The 20,281-nt window shown below is 50.0% G+C and overlaps 1 long non-coding RNA gene across 1 annotated transcript; it reads left to right on the top strand.

The window, feature by feature from the left end:
* The first annotated feature begins 388 nt into the window (after positions 1-388).
* On the top strand, positions 389-4,516 carry LOC132529758 (uncharacterized). The gene is made up of 5 exons (XR_009543563.1): positions 389-490; positions 863-936; positions 1,045-1,800; positions 3,200-3,885; positions 3,977-4,516. It is a non-coding gene; the product is annotated as an uncharacterized LOC132529758 (long non-coding RNA).
* The last annotated feature ends 15,765 nt before the right edge of the window (positions 4,517-20,281 follow it).

Raw genomic sequence — 20,281 nt, 5'->3', positions numbered from 1 at the left:
GCAGCTTCTGTGGGTGGTTCGGACCCCCGTAGGTACTTGGCACTCAATGCCTGCAGTTGGCCAGGATCGTGAGTGGCTGTAATCAGGCCTGATGGAAAGGCCCCTGACTCCACCGCGGCCTTGAGCAGTTGCCAGCCCCGTGACCAGCCTGCTTTGAGACTTGCCTGCAAATTCTTTTTTTCAGGGTATCTGGTTCCTGCTAACAGTCTTCCCCAAACCTTCTCAGGCTCCAAGAAGCCCCCCTTTAGCTGTGCCTCCCACTGTCCTTCATGGTCCCCCAGCTCAGTGAGAAGCTGAGACAATCCCACTCCATTTGGCTTCATGCAAACCCTCCCGTCCGACTCCCCTCACTGTCTTCCCAGTTAAATTAGAGGGAAAGGAAAGAGTAGCCTGGGATAGAAGCAGCTGAGAGGCTAGCCCAGTTGGCCAGTCATGACGGGCTCAGGCCCGCTATGCAGCACCTCTCCTGGCAGCACCGCTACTCTGCAAGGTGGGTGGATGGTACCGGGAGGGAAATGGTGGGTGTGAGTATGTGTGTGCGTATGAGTGTGTGTGTGTGTGTGTGTGTGTGTGTGTGTGTGTGAGCTCACTGCCCCTTGCTCCCAGGAGCCCCAGCACTGATGGTGATCTCCCTCAATGCACGAACAAGGGGCTGCATTGTTAGACTGCCTGTCTCTTGGTTTCTGATTCACCCCGGGCCACTGCAGCCTGAGCAGGTTCGCAGCTGCTCAGGGATATACTTTCCAGCACATTTAGGACTTGGAACAGCCCCAGGTTTCAGGAACACATGGTGAGGGGGGAAGGGAGGGGGCTCGAATGGACTCGGAAGGGGGGAAGTGAGCTACTTCTTTCTTTCTTCAAGACGAAGCTCCATTTTCATCATCTGATAGCAGGAACAGCATCTGAGGACGGCGGATGAATTGCAAACCTGTGCAGGTCGGGGGAGAGGGCAGGCGAGTGGGGGGAGGTGGGCAGATGGATTTCATCCTGGCTGAGGTCTTCTCGTGCAGCCCCGGCCCCTCTGACACGCAGTTCCTGCTCCAGTTACAGGCCCCGCCCAGCCCTGGCCTGCCTGCCGGGAGCCTGTGAGCCTCTCGCCGCACCGGAAGTCAGCCCCCGGGACCGAGCCTCTGACTTCCAACCAACCCCCAAGGCCGAGGGACAGGACAGGAGCCGGAGGCTGGCCCTCAGATCCAGGGTCCTGGGGGAGCACCAGTGTCAGTGGGCCTGGTTGTACAAATGAGTGGTGTCTCCTCTCTCCATCCTGGTGTCTTGTTAAGGAGGGGATAGAGAAGATGCTGAATAGTGGTGGTACTTTCCCAGCTCCAGCATCAGCTCTTTTTCTCCCAGGCAGTTAACTGTCTCACAGCAGACAGGATGCAGGTGACACTGCTGTCCCTGCATTCAGCCACATTCAACCCCCACCATTCATCCATCCGTCTAATGTCTGTTCAGGTTCTTCTTAGTGCCAAGCACGGTCCAGGCACTGGCTCTTAGCAAGGAACAGAGAAGGGTCCTTGCCTTCGGGGAGCCCCGGTTAATGGAGAACCCAAAGGAAGAGGTCCATGTGTCTAGCACAGAGCGAAGGGGCTCGGTCAGGGCGAGTCCAGATCTGAGACCCTCAGTTCCTCTGAAAGACCTGGCGACCTGCTCACCAGGCTTCAGGCAGCCTCCTTCTCGGCCACCATCTAGCTGGGTGACCCGGGGCCAGTTTCTCCGTGCCCATCAGTCATCTCAATCCACCAGAGGAGATGGTCCTCGGGGGTCCCACCTGCCTCCCAGGATGGTGGCGAGACTCAGGTAAGACTGTGCACACGTTTTTGGCAAAACGCACAGCTTTGTCTAATTCTCATATTCTGCGGCTCCCCCTTTTCCCAGTCAGGTAACGGAGGGTGACTGTCCGTCCCACACGAGCCAGTGTGAGAACAGGGAGGCCCACGTGTGACGCTGGAGCTTGCCGGCCCTGACCTCTCCGGGCAGAGCTGCACAGGGCTGGCCTCTGTGCGGGGCTCGGAGCAGATCCCGGGCTCCCAGACAGAGCCCCTTTCTCCACGCTCCTGCACAAAGATCGCTCACAGAGCCTATTCAGAGGACTGAGGGATTGAAAGGGCGACCTTTGGGCCTGCTTCAGTGGGCGAGGGAGCTAGGCCGCACAGCCCTGCTACCCTGAGGGATCGGCCGGGCCCTGATTCTGCACAGACACAGCAAGGAAGGTGCAGGGGGGCCCGAGGACAGGGCTGAGTGCCTGGCCCCTGACCCCTCTGCTCTGCAGGGCTCCCATTCGTTCCCAGAGCCAGTGAATAATTACCACCCACCCATCGGGGACCGATGAGGTGAGCAGGGAGAGGGTATAGGGCATAGGTGTTTGGAGACTAGCTGAGTTTGTAGCTGAATGAAATGGTTTAGACGGCATGGCTAAAAAGGATAGCGAGTCAGCACAGCCCAGTCACAGCTCTGCCTAATAGAAATTACTGTGAAGATGGAAGCTTCCATATGTACCCTCTCCACCTGACAGCTGCTAGCCGTACATGGTTATTGAGCACTGAAATGTAGCTGGTGGGACTGAGGAACTGAGCTTTTTGTTTAATTGAATTAATCGAGTCGCCGGGCTAGGGACGTCCCCATTGGTCAGTGCTGGGCTAGTGGAGAGGGGTCACTGAGGCTCTGAAGCCACACAGACAGGTTCACATCCTGACTGTAACTCACTGCTGTGTGACTGAGGCGTGTTGCTGGACTTCTCTGACTCCGTTTCCCCATTATTAAATATATGGTTGAATAATGATACTAGGTGAGCCTGGTGGGGACCAGGTTTCTGAGTGGTCTGGCTCCGACCCCAGGGGGCTAGCTCATAGCTCATAGGAGCAGAGATGGGCTGGCAGCTGCCTCGCCAGGACACATCCTCCCCCAGCACGGGTCAGTCTGGGCGCTTCAGCATCTGAGTTTGGGAGGAGGAAACAGATCCAGCCTTCTCCCTCCTAGGTCTGTACTTCACGGAGTGAGGCCTGTGTTGGCGAGCCTGCTGTTCCCCGGGCTGGACCGTGGTCAGGTTAAGAGGAAGTTTCCCTCCCTGGCCCTCTGCTGCCAGCTGCCTTCCTCCTAAGCCATTCACCTGTGCCAACTTTTCTTTTTCCTACACTCGCGTCAAAACTTACCAGTCCCACAGGCATCCTGGTAAGATTCTGCTTATTATTTTCCCAAGTGGCAATTGCCTTACCCTGGTCCCGGATACTGATGTCTTCCTAAGATCTGACCCTGGACTTTCCAAGGAGCCCATGGCCACTGCAGGACTCCAGGAGGAGGAGTGTCAAGCAATGTGGAAAAGGAGGGAGGTTCTGGGCCAGGTGGGCAGGTGAGATGGGGTGGGAAGGGCTCCCCAAGCCACTCTCTGAGGGCAGCCTCATCCTCTGCCTTTTCCCATGGGAGCCTCTGAGCCAGCATCCTGGAGACCTCGGGACACTCAGCCCCAGCCAGCACTGACAGACCTGTCCCTGTGGTGCATGGCACAGGGGTTCATTTAGATGACAAGGACCCCTGACCTCCTTCCACTAGTGACGATGACCAGGCAGGAGAGCTGGCAAATGCCAGGGAGCCAAAAGACACAAAGAGAAGTGGCCCTTATGGTGCTAAGAAGGGTGAAGCTTGGTTTCCCCATCACCCCTTCATCTCAGGTGTGTCGAGAGAATCTGCTCACCCCTACTTCACAATCCCAATCCCAATCCCTCTACAAAGAGGAGAGGGAAAGAACTCAACTCCATCTACAGAGGGGAAGGCAGAGGTCCTGAAAGTCACCTAGAGACTCAACATCGGCCTTCTCCTTCCCTCCCACCCACCTCCCATAGGGTCATCATCTCTACCACCACCACCACCCTCATCACCATTTACTAGGTATTTATGAAGTGCCCAGTTTTGTGTGGAGCGTGCTTTGTTATATTGTTCCATCCTGTGTGACGTAGGTATCATTATCCCCATTTCACAGATGGAGAAACTGAGGATCAGCGAAATTACTAACTTATCCAGAATCACACATCTCCTTTGAGGAGGGAGAGAAGACGTGAAGCCCAGGCTGTCACTCTCTGCAAAACTTCACGAGCCGTCAAGAGAGAGAAGCACGAGGGAGGAAAGCTGGTGGGGTGCTCTCTCCTCCATAATGTGCCACGGAGCCCAGAGCAAAGTCTGCTGCCGGTGGATGTGGCCGTGCTGCCTGGAGCGAGTGCGCGCGCAGAGCGGAGAGCCGGCAGGAAAAACGCTGCAGAACCAGCTGCAGAAGCAGAAGCCTGCGGAGCTTCTTTCCACGGCCTTTTCCTCCAGGCCAGCCTGTTCCACTGGAAAAACAACCTCCCCTGCCTGGGGACTTGGGGCCGGCTGGGCCACCTTCTGGTCTGTCTTCATTCAGATCCCATTTCTCCCCTCCCCGGGAGGTGGGGGAGGGAGTCACACTGGGGAGGGCGAGGGTGAGGCCGAAGTCTTCATCTGTCCCCCTTTAAGCCAAGCAAAGAAAAATAGCCCTTTGCCAAGATCTTTCATCTCAGTCATTTACTCTCGCAGATGTTTTCTGCAATATAAACAAGAAGCAAAGAATGTTGGGGAGGAGAGGAGGGCGGGAGAAGGAAGAGTGAATCGACAGCTTTGAAATCTGGGCCTGCGGAGGGCAGGAAGCAGGCCCTCGGCAGGGTCCCTACTGCCCTCAGAGAGTGGGCAACCTCGGGTCACTGCACCGGGCCGAGCGGAGGGTCACTTCCCAGGGTGTCTTTGAAAGGAGGCTCTAGAGAAGTGGTCCCTGGAGTGGGTGGTCTCCTCACACAGCCTCCCTGCTGCCTGGTACCTGACGCATGCAAAGCAGCTTCTGGGGCCTCTGGGCTCAACCTGGAGCCGGGCCCTGCTGGGACACACACCTGCCCACCTAGTGCTGCCGGCGCACTGGGCGAGGCCTGGGGGCAGGGACGCTCAGCCTGCTTCCAGCGGTTCTGTCAGCAAGAGTGACGGGAGGCAGGGGGACCCGCCAAGAGAAATGGGATTTGGTCGCACCAAGAGGAGAAAGAATCTTGGGCTGGATTGGGTTGGAGGAGCACATCGTACAGAGGATCAGGAAATAAATCCAGGAAGTCAGATGTCTCTAAACTCAAAACGCCATAGGATTCCTATTGATGTCGGTAGCTCTTAAACGAAACTCAGATGCCAAGGGGGCTGGCAGGAACCCAGAGGAGTGAAGCTAGGTGGACTGCCATGACCTGGAGAAGGTCCGTCTAAAGAGGGCCAGCCACAGCTCAGTGACAGCCGAACATTTAAGAGAGCCCAGAAATTCAGAGTAAAATCTCCAGGGTTGTTTTTTTTCTAATATTTGCAGTAGTTTAAAACAAAACAACAACAACAAACCTCACTGTCGGCCACATGAGACATGCCTATGGGCAGTTTTAGTTTGTGAATCACGAATCTGAGTCTTTTGCAGCATGTTGGTTGAATGAGTGAATGAATGAACACTTTTCTGTTTACTCCTCCTTCTCTTGAAGGAGGTTTGTAAGAGATTTGTGAGAGGAAGGTTGAAAAGAAATCAAGCAGTGAGCTTTTATTGGGTGCCTACTGTCTCCCCAAGATGGAGCTAAACATTGTGATGGACTCAGAAAATCAGGTGACCTGGTCCCAGCCCTCGAGGGTTTGCTCTGGGGTTGGGGAGACACAGTGACGCAGGAAAGGAGACCAACCCTGACAGTACTTGCTTGTGTGGTACAGAATGTTCAGGGGATGGGGAGAAACCGGACACCGCCTCCCAGACCTCAGCAAATGGAGGGCATACCCGCTCATGGTGCATTCTAAAACTGGAAGGCTTCTCGCCCCACCCAGGACATTGAGAACCCTACAGAATCAGGACCCAGAAGCACAGAAACAGGAGGCCCTGCCTGCTAAGAAAAAGTGGCTGCCCTACTAGTGCCACCCACCTCCCCACCCCTACTGCCACCAAATTATGGGTAGGGTCTTCAAGGAAAAGTTATGGGCGGGGTGTGGAGAGGGGATGAGCCGAGCACAGGCCATGGAGGAAAGGCTGCCACTTAGGAAGGAGTGATAGGCAGGCCTCGTTCTCAGCAACCTTTGGGAAGGAAAGAGGACAGATTTCACATGAGGGCCCACGAGGTTTCTGGGCACCCATGGTTTCCTGCCAATGTCCGCAGCTTTGAGCTCCTTGCAAGGAAGAGAAGGAAAAGGGAACCAACTTTGGGTTGACCCCAGGCTCCACCCATATTAGCCCCTGTATGCCTCACAACACGCTGCAGGGCAGAAGACAGGGCAGCAGGCTCCCTGAGGACAGGAACAGCGTCTGACCTCTGCTCACCTGCACGGGGCCCACACCCAAGAGCTGAGTGAATTATCTGAAGTCTCCAAGCCAAACATGGCCAAGAGGAGACTCCAACTCAGGTTGGCCTGACCCCGAAGCCCAGGCTCTTTCCATTCCACTGGGGAAACCTGAATTCCCCAAGGTTCTCAAACAGTTACTGGGCGTGCTCCGTCATCAGTGATCACGGCTGATGGATGGTTGGTGGGAGGGAAGTACAGTTTGCAAACATTACTCATGCAGCCGGGCATTTGGATTCACCAGAGATCCTCTGAAACAATACAGGCCTCCTTTTCACTCAGTGCCCCGGTGTCCTCTGCACCAACCCTTGGCTGGCGCATCTCTAGGGAGAGAGCCCCACGAGCTCACGCCCACTCTGACTGCCAGCAGGCTGAGCTCCGATTCGCCTCTCTTTAGGCTTCAGCCGCTGGGCACGGTGCTTGCTTTCTGCACAACACAGACGAGGCACCTTGAAAACCTCTCTCTTGTTGGCTCTTTTATCCGCCGCTCCTTTTCTTTCACACGTTCCTCACATGATACTCTCTCAGACACCCTCCCCCATCCCCAGGCCTCTCCCCAAATGCAGTACCATTTCTTTGTGCTTCTCCTTTAAAAGTGATTCTCCCTCTGGCCTTCCAGGTGGGACGGACCAGGAAAGGGTCCAGTAAGAGAAATTCCTCCCTGTCCTCAATGCTCTTCTTCAGTTAATGTCACCTTAAATCACACCAGTTTTCTCGGTAAGCATGCAGGTTGACTCATCTCAAGTTTACCATCAACGTAAACCCGTAAGTCTTTCACATCCTCCCATCGGAGATTTTGTAGTTCCATTTGTTTTGGCCCCAAGGTTCCAGATGTACCTTTCACCCTATTATTTTTCATCATATTATATTTAGCCAGAATTCATCCAATCTCCCTGTCAGGATTTGGGGAGATTTTAATTCTTTAATCCAAAGTATGAACTACTTCTAGCCACAAGTAGGTAAGCCTGATCTCTGATGGTTCTTCCTAGTCTCTGATGGAACTGTTGAAATGTAAGGGCTATGGGAGAGCTTTGGGACACTGGTGGGACCGTCTGTCCAGGCTGACATTCATCTATCTGTGTTTTAGGGCCCGTCACTCAGCACATCCCCAGCCGCTCTATTTATGCTGTCTTCCAGGCCTCTTGGTGTGCCATGGGTACCTGCTCTGCTGCCTACTGCAATGCCATAAACTCCCAGCTTAGGAATGCCATGCCCTCCCTAAAAGGGCAACTGGTAGACCAACTCTTTTCTTGGTGACTCCATGCTGATTCCTAACGGCCAGCATTTTCTTTCTGACGTCTTTAGAAGACATTCCTTTACCTGTAGATGAAAGAGATTATCCCTGAATCCCAGAGGGGAACCTGCCCTCAGACAGCCAGGCTTGTTAGCTCATTGTGCTGGGCATGTCCGCCTCTCCTCCAGATCCCCGCTCCGTCCTTCTCCCCCGGCTCTGTGCCCCAGGAGGTTGACTTTGAGGATGGCATCATTGGGTGCCCTTGCCCTCTGGCTTCAGTTGGGTTCAGCAAACGAGAGGCACCGAGAGAGGAGGGTGGGGCAACGTCAGGGGTATGTATTCCCTTGGTTTCTCTCTACCAGCCCCTACTTGGCTGTGTCACTCTACTGTCCCTCTACCCAAGACCATAGCTCCATTCAGCTCTCTCCTAAGGCACTTTCTCTCATGCCTCTCTCCCTCTGTCCACACAGGCCCTCACTCCTGCCAGCCCCGGAAGGCTTCACAATGTCTTGTTAGTTTCCTTTAACCTTACTCAACCTGTAAGTCCTCCCATTTCTAAATTCTCCTTAATTAACCCTTTGGAGTGTGCCATCTCTCTCCTGCCAGGATGCCAATGGAAGCACTCCTATTCTGAATCTTGTTGCCTAAAGACTTAAGACAACAGGTATGTGGGGGGTTGTGTAGGCGTCGGTGAGGACAGCATAGTGGTTAAGTGCACAGAATTTGTTGTCTAACCAAATGGGGTTGAATTCTATCTCCACCATTTTCTCGTTTTGTGGCTATTTAACTTCGTGAGCCTCTGCTTGCTCTTCTGTAAAATGGGAGCAGTAATCCCTCCTCACAATTTCATTGCAAGGACTTGATGAGATTATATTTGTAAAACACTGAGTTTAGCATCAAATTATAGTGCACCACTCTATTAATGAGAGCTATCCTAGATTATATTAAGAGAAAATCCATCAACACCCATAGAGAGTGTTGCTTTGGCACTAGGATGAGCTAGCAATTTGCCACGAGGTTTTACTAGCTATGGCTACAGGGGAATTTGGACCTCAGGTAATCTGCCCACACATTACAGGAGAAAGAAAACATAAACATTTTTGTTGCTGTTATTTTAGTAGCTGGAGAAGCTGTCAGTTCTATTATTTTCAAGAGAAGCTTTAGCAAAGAATACTCTAGGAGGCTGTTTTTTTACATTCTATCTGAACCCCTTTCCTATCCCTTATTCGGCATGATCTTAAAGTCCCCCAACCACAAAGCACGATTCCTACGTGTTCAAGCCCCAGAAATGTGGTGTCCTTTCGCCTGCCCTTGCAGAGCTTCCTCCCACCCTATCCTCCCCCCAATGATGTTCTTACCACAATAAGGCTCAGAAGAGAATCTCTTAACTCTGTCCAAAAGCTAAGCCCAAGAGAGGTCAAAGGTTCTCTGGTCAGTCACATTTCACCCAACTATTTTTAGCTGGCGTAGGGTGAAACAAGTTTCCCCAAAGATCTGGGCCCTGTGAAAGTTGGAAATTCTGCCAAGATGGAGGAATACAGCTCTCCCTGTTGGAAGAGAGAGAACAATTCCTTCCTTCATCACCCCAGGGTATCCATTTGCTACCAACGAATCTTCCACCTGCTCTGTGTTGCTTGCATTTGATCACATTGGGTTGGTCTGCTTATTTGCTGTTCCAACCCCAGCCTTTACTACTGAGCCTTTCCCATGGAGCTGTTAATGTGTCACCTCATCCTGTGGACCATCTCGTGCCACGTTATCCTCCAGCTCCTGTGTTGGAAGCTTGCTGGGTTTCTGGAGTCTCAACCTGGACACACTTCTTTTTCCAGCCAGTGCACCTCACTCCTTGTTTCTCTCTTCTGAGGGCCCCAAGCTCGGCCATGCCCCTCTGTCTTTTCAGCCCCTCCCACATGGCTACATCAAGGGCAAGCATCTTCCTGCCCAGAGATATCTGCCCTTCCACATAGTCCTATGTGACCTTCCACTCTCTGACCTCTGTTGCTGGAATCCCTTGAGTTAGAACACCAGAGATGTTTCCATGACTTTTAAGGCTTATATTGGCAAGGCATAAGGAGAAGGGAGTGAGGGACCAAGCTCAGAGTTTCTGCCTGACCCCAGATTGCTGCTGAGGGCAATGCCATGGGAAGGTGACCTCCCCACAGGCCCGGGTGCTATCCCAGTGCGATGACACCATTGGAGACTCAATGTCAGCTCTTCTGTTCCTCCACTCTTCAGGCAGGATACTGGGCAGATGGAAATTGAGTTTCAAGTTAAAGCATGTGGATAGAACTCCATTCAGTGATTTATGGTCTAGGCCAGGGTTTTCAAAACTGTATAAAGAAGTATTCCTGGTCAAGTTCCTTATTAGTCATATGTGTGAAATGGAAACATCACTTTGTCAGAAATATTCTCCCCCCACCTCCTCCCCAGCTATGTCTATAATCAAGTTCTGGAAATAGAGCTGGGTGTTGGGAAAGGGACTTAAGGGAAGGACACTTTACTAATAGAACTTGCATCACCCTGGCAGCGGCAGTTGTACCAAGCACTAATGGAAAGAGATCCTGGGGCAGTCAAAAGAAGGATAAAGCAACCTCATGCTGGCCTTGCCCCCAGAGGTGTTTTGCCATAAATAAATAGATTATGAATGTTTAAGCTTTCTCTTTGTCATTTTTAACTATTCAGCATTCATCTACTCTTCTGGTACCCAAGCCCCCTTTTCTTCTTGGGGAACCCCACCCTGTCCTCTGTTCTTGGTCCATGAGATTCCAGGGCAGCTCAAGATGAAGCACATGACCCAGGCCTAAGCCAATCAGTGGAGCCCGTTCTCCTGGGCATAGTGATTAGTTTAGAGACTGCCATCTGATCAAACAGATTCAATAAGATACCTTGAGGTTTTCCCTAGGATTTCTGGGAAAGAGACTCACTCTTTTCCCTTGAACCTCAAATCTGAGAGGTGTAGGGCCTGGAACAGTGGTTATTTTTCTGTCATGTGAAAACTGAGTCTGAAGCCAACATAGCAGAGAGCAGAGCTGAGAGATGGAAAGTAATCAAGTCCTGACAACATATTCTTTTAGCCCTGAATCCAGTTGTGTCTGATGCTAGCCCTCAGGATCTTTTGGTTGCAGGGACCATTAGATTTCCTTTTCCTAAAGCAGTTTGAGGCAGATTTTCTGGCCCTAGTTGACAGTTGTTGTTTAAAAGAACATATATGATTTAAATGGAACTAAAAGAAAGGAAGCAGAGCCAGCACTAGGCCTGTAATTTGCAAGCACAATCTGTGGCTCAGGTGCAGAGACAGAGGCTTATCACACGCTTTAATGTGAGGAGAACACACAAGGATGTACTCAGACAGGAAGAGGAAGAGCCCCAGACAGGAAGTTCCCCCAGCAAACACCACCTCTTTAGAATTGAAATTACTAAAACACCATACCATTTCTATTGAGTTTAGTCTGTGTTGCACCCCACTTGGTGTATTTAACGCAATAGTAAATACTGCTACTTTAGTAAAACTCCCCCATTTATATGGTTACAACTTGTAATTCCCTATAATTTACTCCTTTTCCTTATGAATTAATAAAAATGTCTATTAATCCATGAAAAGACTTCTAATTTAATCTGACTTCTCCCTCATTGTACTTATCGGAGTTCTTTAGAGAAACAGAACCAATGGGAGGCAGAGATAGAGATAGAGATAGAAGACAAGAGAGAGATTGAGACAGAGAGTTTTTTCTTAATTGGCAGCAGGCAGCCTGGATTCAGGTAAGAGTTGATGTTACAGTCTTGAGTCCAAAGGTTGGACACTCAGGCAGAATTTCTATGTTGCAATTTGGAGGCAGAATTCCTTCTTCTTCAGGAAACCTCAGCCTTTGCTCTTAAGGCCTTCAACTGCCTGGATGAGGCCCACCACATTATGGAAGGTCATCTGCTTTACTTAAAATCAGTTGATTGTAAATGTTAATCACATCCAAAAAATACATTCACAGAAATAGCTAGACTAGTGTTTGACCGGATAGCTGGGCACCACAGCCTAGCCAAGTTGACACATCAAATTAACCATCGCACCCAGATTGAGCCAATATTTCCGGCTCATCCACATATTAGTGAGGGTTCAACTCTGGATCCTCAAGCCAATACCAAGGTGGACTCTACAAATAACTTCCTCTTGTCAAAGTTCTATTAGTTCCCAGCATAGAAAAATCCATAATGATCACTCAGTTCAGTCTGGACTGAATGCTTTAGTACTTCTGTTGCTGTTAAAGTATGTAAATTAGCTCTTTTTTTTTTTTTTTTTTTTTTTTTTTGCGGTACGCGGGCCTCTCACTGATGCGGCCTCTCCCACTGCAGAGCACAGGCTCCGGACGCGCAGGCTCAGCGGCCATGGCTCACGGGCCCAGCCGCTCCGCGGCACGTGGGATCTTCCCGGACCGGGGCACGAACCCGTGTCCCCTGCATCGGCAGGCGGACTCTCAACCACTGCGCCACCAGGGAAGCCCAGCTCTTATTTATTAAATCTCCCTTGGTTTACTTTTCACTGTTTGCAGAATTCCCTTCCTAACACCATCCCAGAAAAGCACTTGAGCCCTGCCCCATGGCCCCCAAGTGGCTGGGGATGTGACCACTGTGTCCTAGTTGAAGGCAACCCAGCCTCGGGGTGTTGGCATGAGGAACCTCCAGCAGGAGAAAGCATTTGCCCCATGAGTTCTGCCTGTAGGAGAGCCTCAAGTGAAGCAGCCACGAAGAAGACATTTCACCCGGCCTGGGTCTGCTAGGGAAACTGACCCGAGGTCCCCATAAGCACAAGTTACTACAAATCCCTGTGCTTTCAACCAAAGGGCCTCACCCTGCCTTCTGAAGGTCTAGGATACATCCACTTACACTATAAGCCAAGTACTTATTTTTATTCTCTCCAGTTACCTGCTCCAGGTTCCATCTTGGCATCCGGCCCTGCATTACACTCCAGGATGTCTCCTTGAAGCAGCTACGTTCCTACGCCAGGAGGGAATGGTGGTGGGCAGTCAGCAGGCCCTGACAGTCCACAGTATGGCTCTGCCTACAGCCTCGTAAGAGGTTTTTCTGAGGATGTTCTTTAGGCTTTGGTGCTACGGCTGATGATACCAGGCCAAAGCCTCCAATGATGCCTGCTCATCCCAAATCTTACATTTCCCAGACTCCCTTGCAGTTAGGTCAAAGCCATGGGACTGATTCTGGCCAAAAAGACGTGGACAGAAGTGATATCAGCCACTTTAAAGGCCCTTAAAAGCATCCCAGTAACCCTCCTGTTCTGTCTTCCCTGACTACAGCAACCTTGACGTCACAAGTTTCAGATGGCGTAACAACTGAGACGTGAGGGTGTGTTTGTTACTGCAACACAGCCTTGCCCATGTTGACTAATACAGAGCATGAGAAGGGGTGTTCCTCTGACCCATGGCCCTCCTCAGCTCAGGGAGCCATCTCACAGATGGGGGCTGTTCCCCAGCACCTCTCCCAACCTCTGATGGAACAATCTTGGACGTCTGCTGCGCTGATGGTAGCAGGTCAGGAGCAGCCTCCTTGTGTCTACAGCTGCCCGGGATCTACTCTGTGGCCAAATCCCTACAGAAAGTCTCAAACTGGTGAAGTAATTGAACCACAGTAGGCTCTCCCGAAAAGGCTCTCACAGCTTTGAGCTCGGTTAGAAGGAAAGAAAGAGAGGACTTCAGGCCCTAAACTGTGTGGAATCCTTTCCATTTTAGTTGAAGATATCCTTGCTGGCGTTTAAAAACAGCCTTATCTGTTGAGAATCCGTGCAACTTAAAGTTCCTACATTACGGAAAGCCTACCAGGCCTGCCATGCCGTGTGACCCATGCATGTGGGTGGGGCTGCTTGGTATTTTCATACTGTTGGAAACAGTGGCCTTGTTGATCTCAGAGAGTCCCAGATTAAGCAGATTTCACTATTTTTAATCTCTCCAGAAATAAGCAAAGAAGAGAGGCCTCATTGCAAACAGATTGAACTTTACATAGGAAATACGTAGGTCCCCCGAGGCACCTAGAAAGTGTCTGAAACCCTGACGGCCTCCTCTCCTCCCCCGCTCCATGACTCCCCTCTCCAGAGCCTGTAGGCCCTGCACCCAGGGAGGCCTGTGAGAGGCAGGAGGGCTTGGAATCAGGAGTTCAGCTCTGGCCTTGGACTGCCCAAACCAGCCCAGCCAGCCCTTTGGGGGGGTGGGGGGGTAGGCGTGGTTTGCATGAGAAACAGAAAGATATTTTGCCCACAACTTGAACCGTGGCTTTGGGAAGGCTCTTTGTTCTCTCATCCCCATTCCTTTGGGTTTTCTGGTCCTTCTCTACTCTGCACTTGTCAAACTCCAGACATGGGGAGGATTTCAAACAGCACCATCAAGCCTCACACACACACACACACACACACACACACACACACACACACACACACACTGCAATCCCATTTGCCACACAGCCCTGGGATTTGTGGCCAAGTATGGCCCAGTAAGAGCATCTAACAGGTCACATGGCCCCCAGCCTTCCCCACAAACTCCAGTGTTAAAGCCCCAGCCAGAACCCTGGGCCTTGCTGGCAGCTGTGCCACTGTGTCACTGTGGGAGGCAGGATGAGGCCCTGTAGCCTGCTGTGCCTCAGTTTCCCTGCCTGTCAGTTTGGACAACCATGACCACAGCTAATTCTGAATTGTCTGCCTGCTGGTGGGACCGAGCACCGGAGGGGGCTCAGCTTTATGGCACGGAAGTCCCAGAATGAGTCAAAGAAGAGAGAGACCAAAATAGCTCGGGAGCCGAGGGCCCAGAAAGGCAGCCAGAGATTAGACACACTGCAGACAGAACCATCCCTATGACTTTATTGAGGGCTCTTGCTCGTAAACAGCCAGTGTGTTATTTTAACTTCCACAGACCAGGCCAATCCTTGCCCAGGATGGGAAGTTTGGAATTGGAGCCATCCGTGGGCCCTGCTGCTGCTGAGGTCACCCCAGGAGCTGGGGCTCTTCCAAAGGAAATCAGCATGGGGCTCCAGGGCTTGGCAAAATGGCTGGACAGATGGACATCTCTGAGTGAGAAAGTCATGGTTCTGAGGCAGGGAGGAGTGGCGAGTGCCCCCCCCACCCCCGCTGCACCTCTGCTGGTGGGAGCAAGTCTTTGTTTATGGGGAATTTCTGCTGAAAAGTCCTTCCCTTACTTTTGCTTCTTGATCTCACGAATCCATGTAGAGGGCAGTGGGCCAGGAGCACAGACATAGAAAAGGCCCGAGAGCTGCTGCCGTAGTTCCCATCCTTGGGAGCCCCCAGTCCGCAGCCAGCCCCAGCCGTGCCTTTCCCTCTCACATGCTGGCCTCACATCCTCTGTCTCATTACAGCATCCACCTGGCCCTCCTGGCCATGTGCTCCTTTGCATCTCCCCTTTCACACGGAGAGCAGCGCTGGCAGGTGCCTTCCACCCTCATCCTCCCCCGGAGCTTCAGGCAACAATGAAACTCGATTCAAGTTTGCCAGCGACGTTGTCCAAAGCCACTCTTGCCCTTTTCTAGATAGGGGCTCACACATACCTCATTTCAGCTCTGAAGACCCCTTTTTCCCCTCTCACTCTCTGCTCTCAGCCAGCCATCCATTTCCCGCTCATCTCTGCTGAAATGCTCCCAGCCAAGTCGAGCAAAGCCAAGCAGCTGTCTGTGGGTTCACAGACCCTCCAAGGATGAGGGTCTCTTCTGTGGCTACCAGATTGCACCCTGATGCCAGCCAACTCCTGGCACCTGCCACCGGCCCTCCCAAGATGGTAGCCTGGGGAGACACAGCCCAAACCCTTGATCCAGTCTCTTCCCAGTCCAGCTGTGTTGGCAAAATGAAATTCCCTGATGAAGAAAAGTCAGCCTGGACTGCCCATGATGCACCGGTGCTAATTGGGCAAACCACGTGTCCTGGGCTGGTCAGTGATTGGGGGCTTACTAGTGGGCCAGTATAAGGAAGGAGGTAGGAGGAAGAAGTCCAGGGCAAGTGTCAGATCTGGGGACAAGCCATTCATTGCTGGCAACATGTCTTTATCTGGAAAACAGCACACAGGAACACAGTGAAAAAGCAGCTTTTAAAGCCCTCCGTGACGTAACCCCATCCCACCACAGCCCCAGTCTGCTCTGAAGGCCTTCCCCCCACTGAATTCCGCCTTGGCCAGACATACAAACCCACCCTACATCCTGCTCATTCCTGCTCTCTGTCCTTGCTCCTTCCATTCCCTTTGCTCACATTATCTGTCTAGATTTTGCCCATCTTCTAAGGCCCTGTTCCAAGCCTGCCCTCGCCCCAAACCCCAACCCTTGGCCAAACCTCAAAGAAGCCTGGAGCCCACATCCACTTGTGACACTTTTTGTCCACTCTCCACAGTTTACTTCTTCATGGATGACCATCCCATATATTCTCTTTCAGATGTGTTGGCCTTTGTCTCCCTGTGTGTCCCCAATCTTGTCCCCAAATTCTTGCCCCAAGGACACCTCCCCAGTGCTCTGAACCCTGTTGGGCCTTAGACAATACTTGTGGATTTGATTGGTTATCCAGAAAGGAATTTGAGTGATCAGAAAGATACATAAGCTGGAAGAATGATAGAATATTCAGTGAAACGGAGTGTGGGTCCAGGTGGTCCTGCTTAGGGGAAGTGGTGTAAGGGGTTTTCCTTTCTAGGCTGACCTCTGATAGTCCTAGGATCCCACAGAGGCCCATGGAAGGTGGTGGTTGGGCGAACAGTGTTCTGCAACCCAAGGGCACCATAAATGCAAAAGAGAGAGCTGAGCAATGTTAGCTTCACAACTCCGGGTGATGAGAACGGTATTTATAGACTCAGTGACATGTTTGAAGCAGTGAGTCCCAGAGGCTAATATTTTAAGCTGGACATCCTGCGACCCTGACGTTCTGTTTTTATTCTCCTCCCCATCCTTCCCTCCTGTAACCCCTGGAACTTTCCATGCAGTTTGAACAAGAGCATGAAACCTCTATTGTTTCTCAATCCTTACTAGTGCTAGGGAAGGATTGAAAAACTGCTTTGTGGAAGGATGATTGGTGATGAGTGGAAAACATTCTGAGGCCTCAAAATGACATTTGCCATTACACCGAAACTTCCAGCAGAGAATTTCAAAATTCTAGGCAGAGAGGAAGGCCTATCTGCCCTCGGAGAACTCCAAGGGCAATGGGGCTGGGAGTAGGAACAGTAAGTCCTTGTTTGCAGATGAACCCATCTGAGCCCAGAGGGTCCAGACTGTCTACAGCCACCTATTTAGGAATTTTCTTTCTCTCGAGACCATTTTTATGTTGGATAAAATTTCCTGAGGAAAATCTATAAACAGAGGGTGGGAACCTAAAACTACTATTTATATGGCCCAGATACAAATGGAGAAATCAGTGTTTTCCCTCGGAGCAATCTAGAAAGTACTAGCCAAAGAACAAATTACAAACAGCTACACAAGCATTAGGGAAGTCCCATAGATCATAGGGGGTGGAAAATAACCATGAGATCATCAGGCTGGTCTCCCCAGGGGCCAGGACAGCCAGGATGCAGCTTCACCATCCCCCTTCGGAGAGCGTTTCACCTTTCTCTTGCTTTGGACTGTGAAAAGAGTTCCGGATTCATCGTCCATACGTTCTCCCACCCCCATCCCCAGACAGGCAGCACCTACAAAACAGAGCTCCTCATGCTTGGAAATTAAGTCCAGAACATTCTCGACTGTGTGGTTTTTTTCGTTGTTTGTGAACAATGCTGGATGCTCACCCCCCATGTTGACCAGCACTATGGACCAGCCAGATCTGGCCAAATTGAAACATCAGATCCTGCTTAGACTTCAGAGTCTAAGCCCGACTTTTAGAAGTGAGCCAACAGGAAAAAAGTTGTACCTGTTTTCGTGCCAAGAAAAGCTGATACCCGGCAACGTGGTAAATATATAACCCTGTTGTATGTTATATATGAAAGGCATTAAGAGAGTAAATCCTAAGAGTTCTCAACACAAGGAAAACAATTTTTTTCTATTTCTTTTTTTCATATCTATGTGAGATGCTGGATGTTCTCTAAACTTACTGTGATAATCATTTCATTGTGTCTGTAAGTCAAGACATTATGCTGCACACCTTAAACTTACACAGTGCTGTGTGTCAGTTATATCTCAATAAAACTGGAAGGGAAAAAATCTAGTTAATACTTATCTTCTAAATTTAGGTTAGTCAAAGGGTAAAAATGGATTTACTGGTGATGATGATGGAGAGATATGAAGCATACGAGTTCTTCTTTCTTCTCTTTTAAATGAAAAAAAAATGTACAGTTGCCAAGAACAAACAAAAACTGCACAAAGAGGGCTTCCCTGGTGGCGCAGTGGTTGAGAGTCCGCCTGCCGATGCAGGGGACACGAGGATCCCACACGCCGCGGCGCGGCTGGGCCCGTGAGCCATGGCCGCTGAGCCTGCGTGTCCGGAGCCTGTGCTCCGCAATGGGAGAGGCCACAACAGTGAGAGGCCCGCGTACCACCAAAAAAAAAAACAAAAACAAAAAACAAAAAAACTGCACAAAGAAACAAACAAAAAACATTATATAAGTGGAGGAAAAAAGAAAAAGAAAAGCAAATATCCTGTACCCGGAAAACAAACAAAAATAATGATCTAAAAATAACTTGAAAACTTTTGTTTTCACCAAAGCAAAACACATATACACATACATGTGCACACAACTTTTTTTCCCTCCTAATTACAAAAATAATAAATGCCCAATGCAGAAAACTTGGAAAATACAAAAAAAACACAACTGGGAAACTATTGATAGTATTTTGTTGTATTACTTTCCAATATTTCTTCATGAATAGTCACCTATATATGAATAGTATAATATATACCAATGCATAGTATATAGTATATTGTACGTAATATATATATTATGCTATATTATATATTACATAATAGATAATTATATAAATGAAGAGGGATATAGAATCCTTTACATATAAAATATTCATTCATTCATATATATTCTTACATGTTTCTATAAAACGTTAAGAAATTCTCAATTTTGTTTTTTTATTTTTACTCTAAGGTAACACATGTTAATTGTAGAAAATCGGAAACATGCTTGAGCCGAAAAAAGAGGTGCAAATTATGTCTATTCCTCTCATTCAAGAAAGACCACTTTCGTTTGCTGTGTGCCCTTCCCATTTGTTTTAAATATATATTCGTAAGTATGAAATGATATGTCAAATTATACAGAAGTAGCATCATGATACTTGTTTTATTTTGTAGGTATGCTGGGGCAATACCAATGAACATCTTAAACTGTTGTATTTTCCTTTCCCTGGGAGTCACCTTGTGCTATGGCTTCTTCTTGTGGAGGGGACACCGTCTGTGACGATGGGCCACTGCCCGGCCTCCAGGGTCCACGCTGACTCTTGATGAATCCTAAATTTTAAAGTCTTCTTTTTCCATTACGAGAGCAGAGCCAGGAGGTCTGATAACGGAACTTACTGTAAGCTACAGTGCAGAAAAGATGGTAGGCAACCTGATGGAAGTTCCCACAGGTGGGAGGGGACAGAAGAAAGCTCTTCCGGGTCAGGAGGAGAGGCAGAGGAGGGAGAGGAAGAGGGGCAGCAGTTAGACTAGCCAGGCCTTCCCTGACCCCCTTCCTTGACATCATATCTTGAGGATTGGGGTGTTTTCCACATCTAAAGGGAGTTTGGAGGGATCTAAAAACATTTAAGTCAGGCCTTGCTTTTCTGAGATATCGTCTGAGGAGATTTCAAGTCTCTTGGGTTCACCTGGCACCGATCCTGCACAGGGCCATAGGATGGGTAAGAAATGACAGCAGGAAGTGGCGTAGGTCTTGGCACACTGGCATGAGTCTCACAGCTCGCTTGGGTGTCTCAGGGATTCCGGATTCCCTTGCAGGCCCAGCACAGTAGCAGAAGCACTAAGAAAAGGCCTGGGGTTGGGACCAAGAGGTCCCAGTTATCTCAACCTTCCACCTTAAGTCAACGGAGGAGGTATGTGGTGAATACACTAACTTTCAAATACAGTTCAATTTAAGGGCCATTTATTGAGTTCCCACCTTACACAAAAAGGCAAGGATGAGACTTCCCCTCAACGAGCTCAGTATTTGGAGAGTTGAATTTTTTCTATACCACTGTGGTACACACGTTACTAAAAGTCAGATTAAGGCAGGTGCTGGCGGAGCCTAGATATGGGACCGATTCCACAGATGCTCTGCTACTGCATTGGGCCATCAGCCTCTGAGAGGCTAGCCCAGGCATTGTCCCCTCATCCTGTTTCTATGACCTTTGTCTTCTCCCCTACCCTCCCTGAGCCCAGCCTTATCGCCTTCTCAGTCCTCCATCCCAACCTGTTTTAGGCAACTTCTCTTCCACCCCTGCTTCCATGAGTCTCGGGGTGTTCATGGCAGTAGCAACCTAGGCTAGATAGGGCCAGGCCCTGAGGCTATGGTGAGAAAGTCACGGAAATGGGACCAGAATAATAACTGGGGTAGAAAATGGATAATCATAATTATTACTATGATTCATCACTTATAATTAGTCTTACTATGTGCAAGGCACTGGTTGGAGCGCTTTTCATATAAATTTTGAATTCATACATTTGTGTTAACTCGTACATTAACTCATAAGTGAGTTACCATCTAAGTGACATACCATCTATGTGACAACCTATAAGGGAAGTGTGACTGTGAGTCC

This window comes from Lagenorhynchus albirostris, chromosome 1 (genome assembly GCF_949774975.1).
Source record: "Lagenorhynchus albirostris chromosome 1, mLagAlb1.1, whole genome shotgun sequence".
NCBI lineage: Eukaryota > Metazoa > Chordata > Mammalia > Artiodactyla > Delphinidae > Lagenorhynchus > Lagenorhynchus albirostris.
The sequence above is the reverse complement of the archived record's forward strand: the minus strand, read 5'-3'. Positions and strand labels throughout refer to the sequence as shown.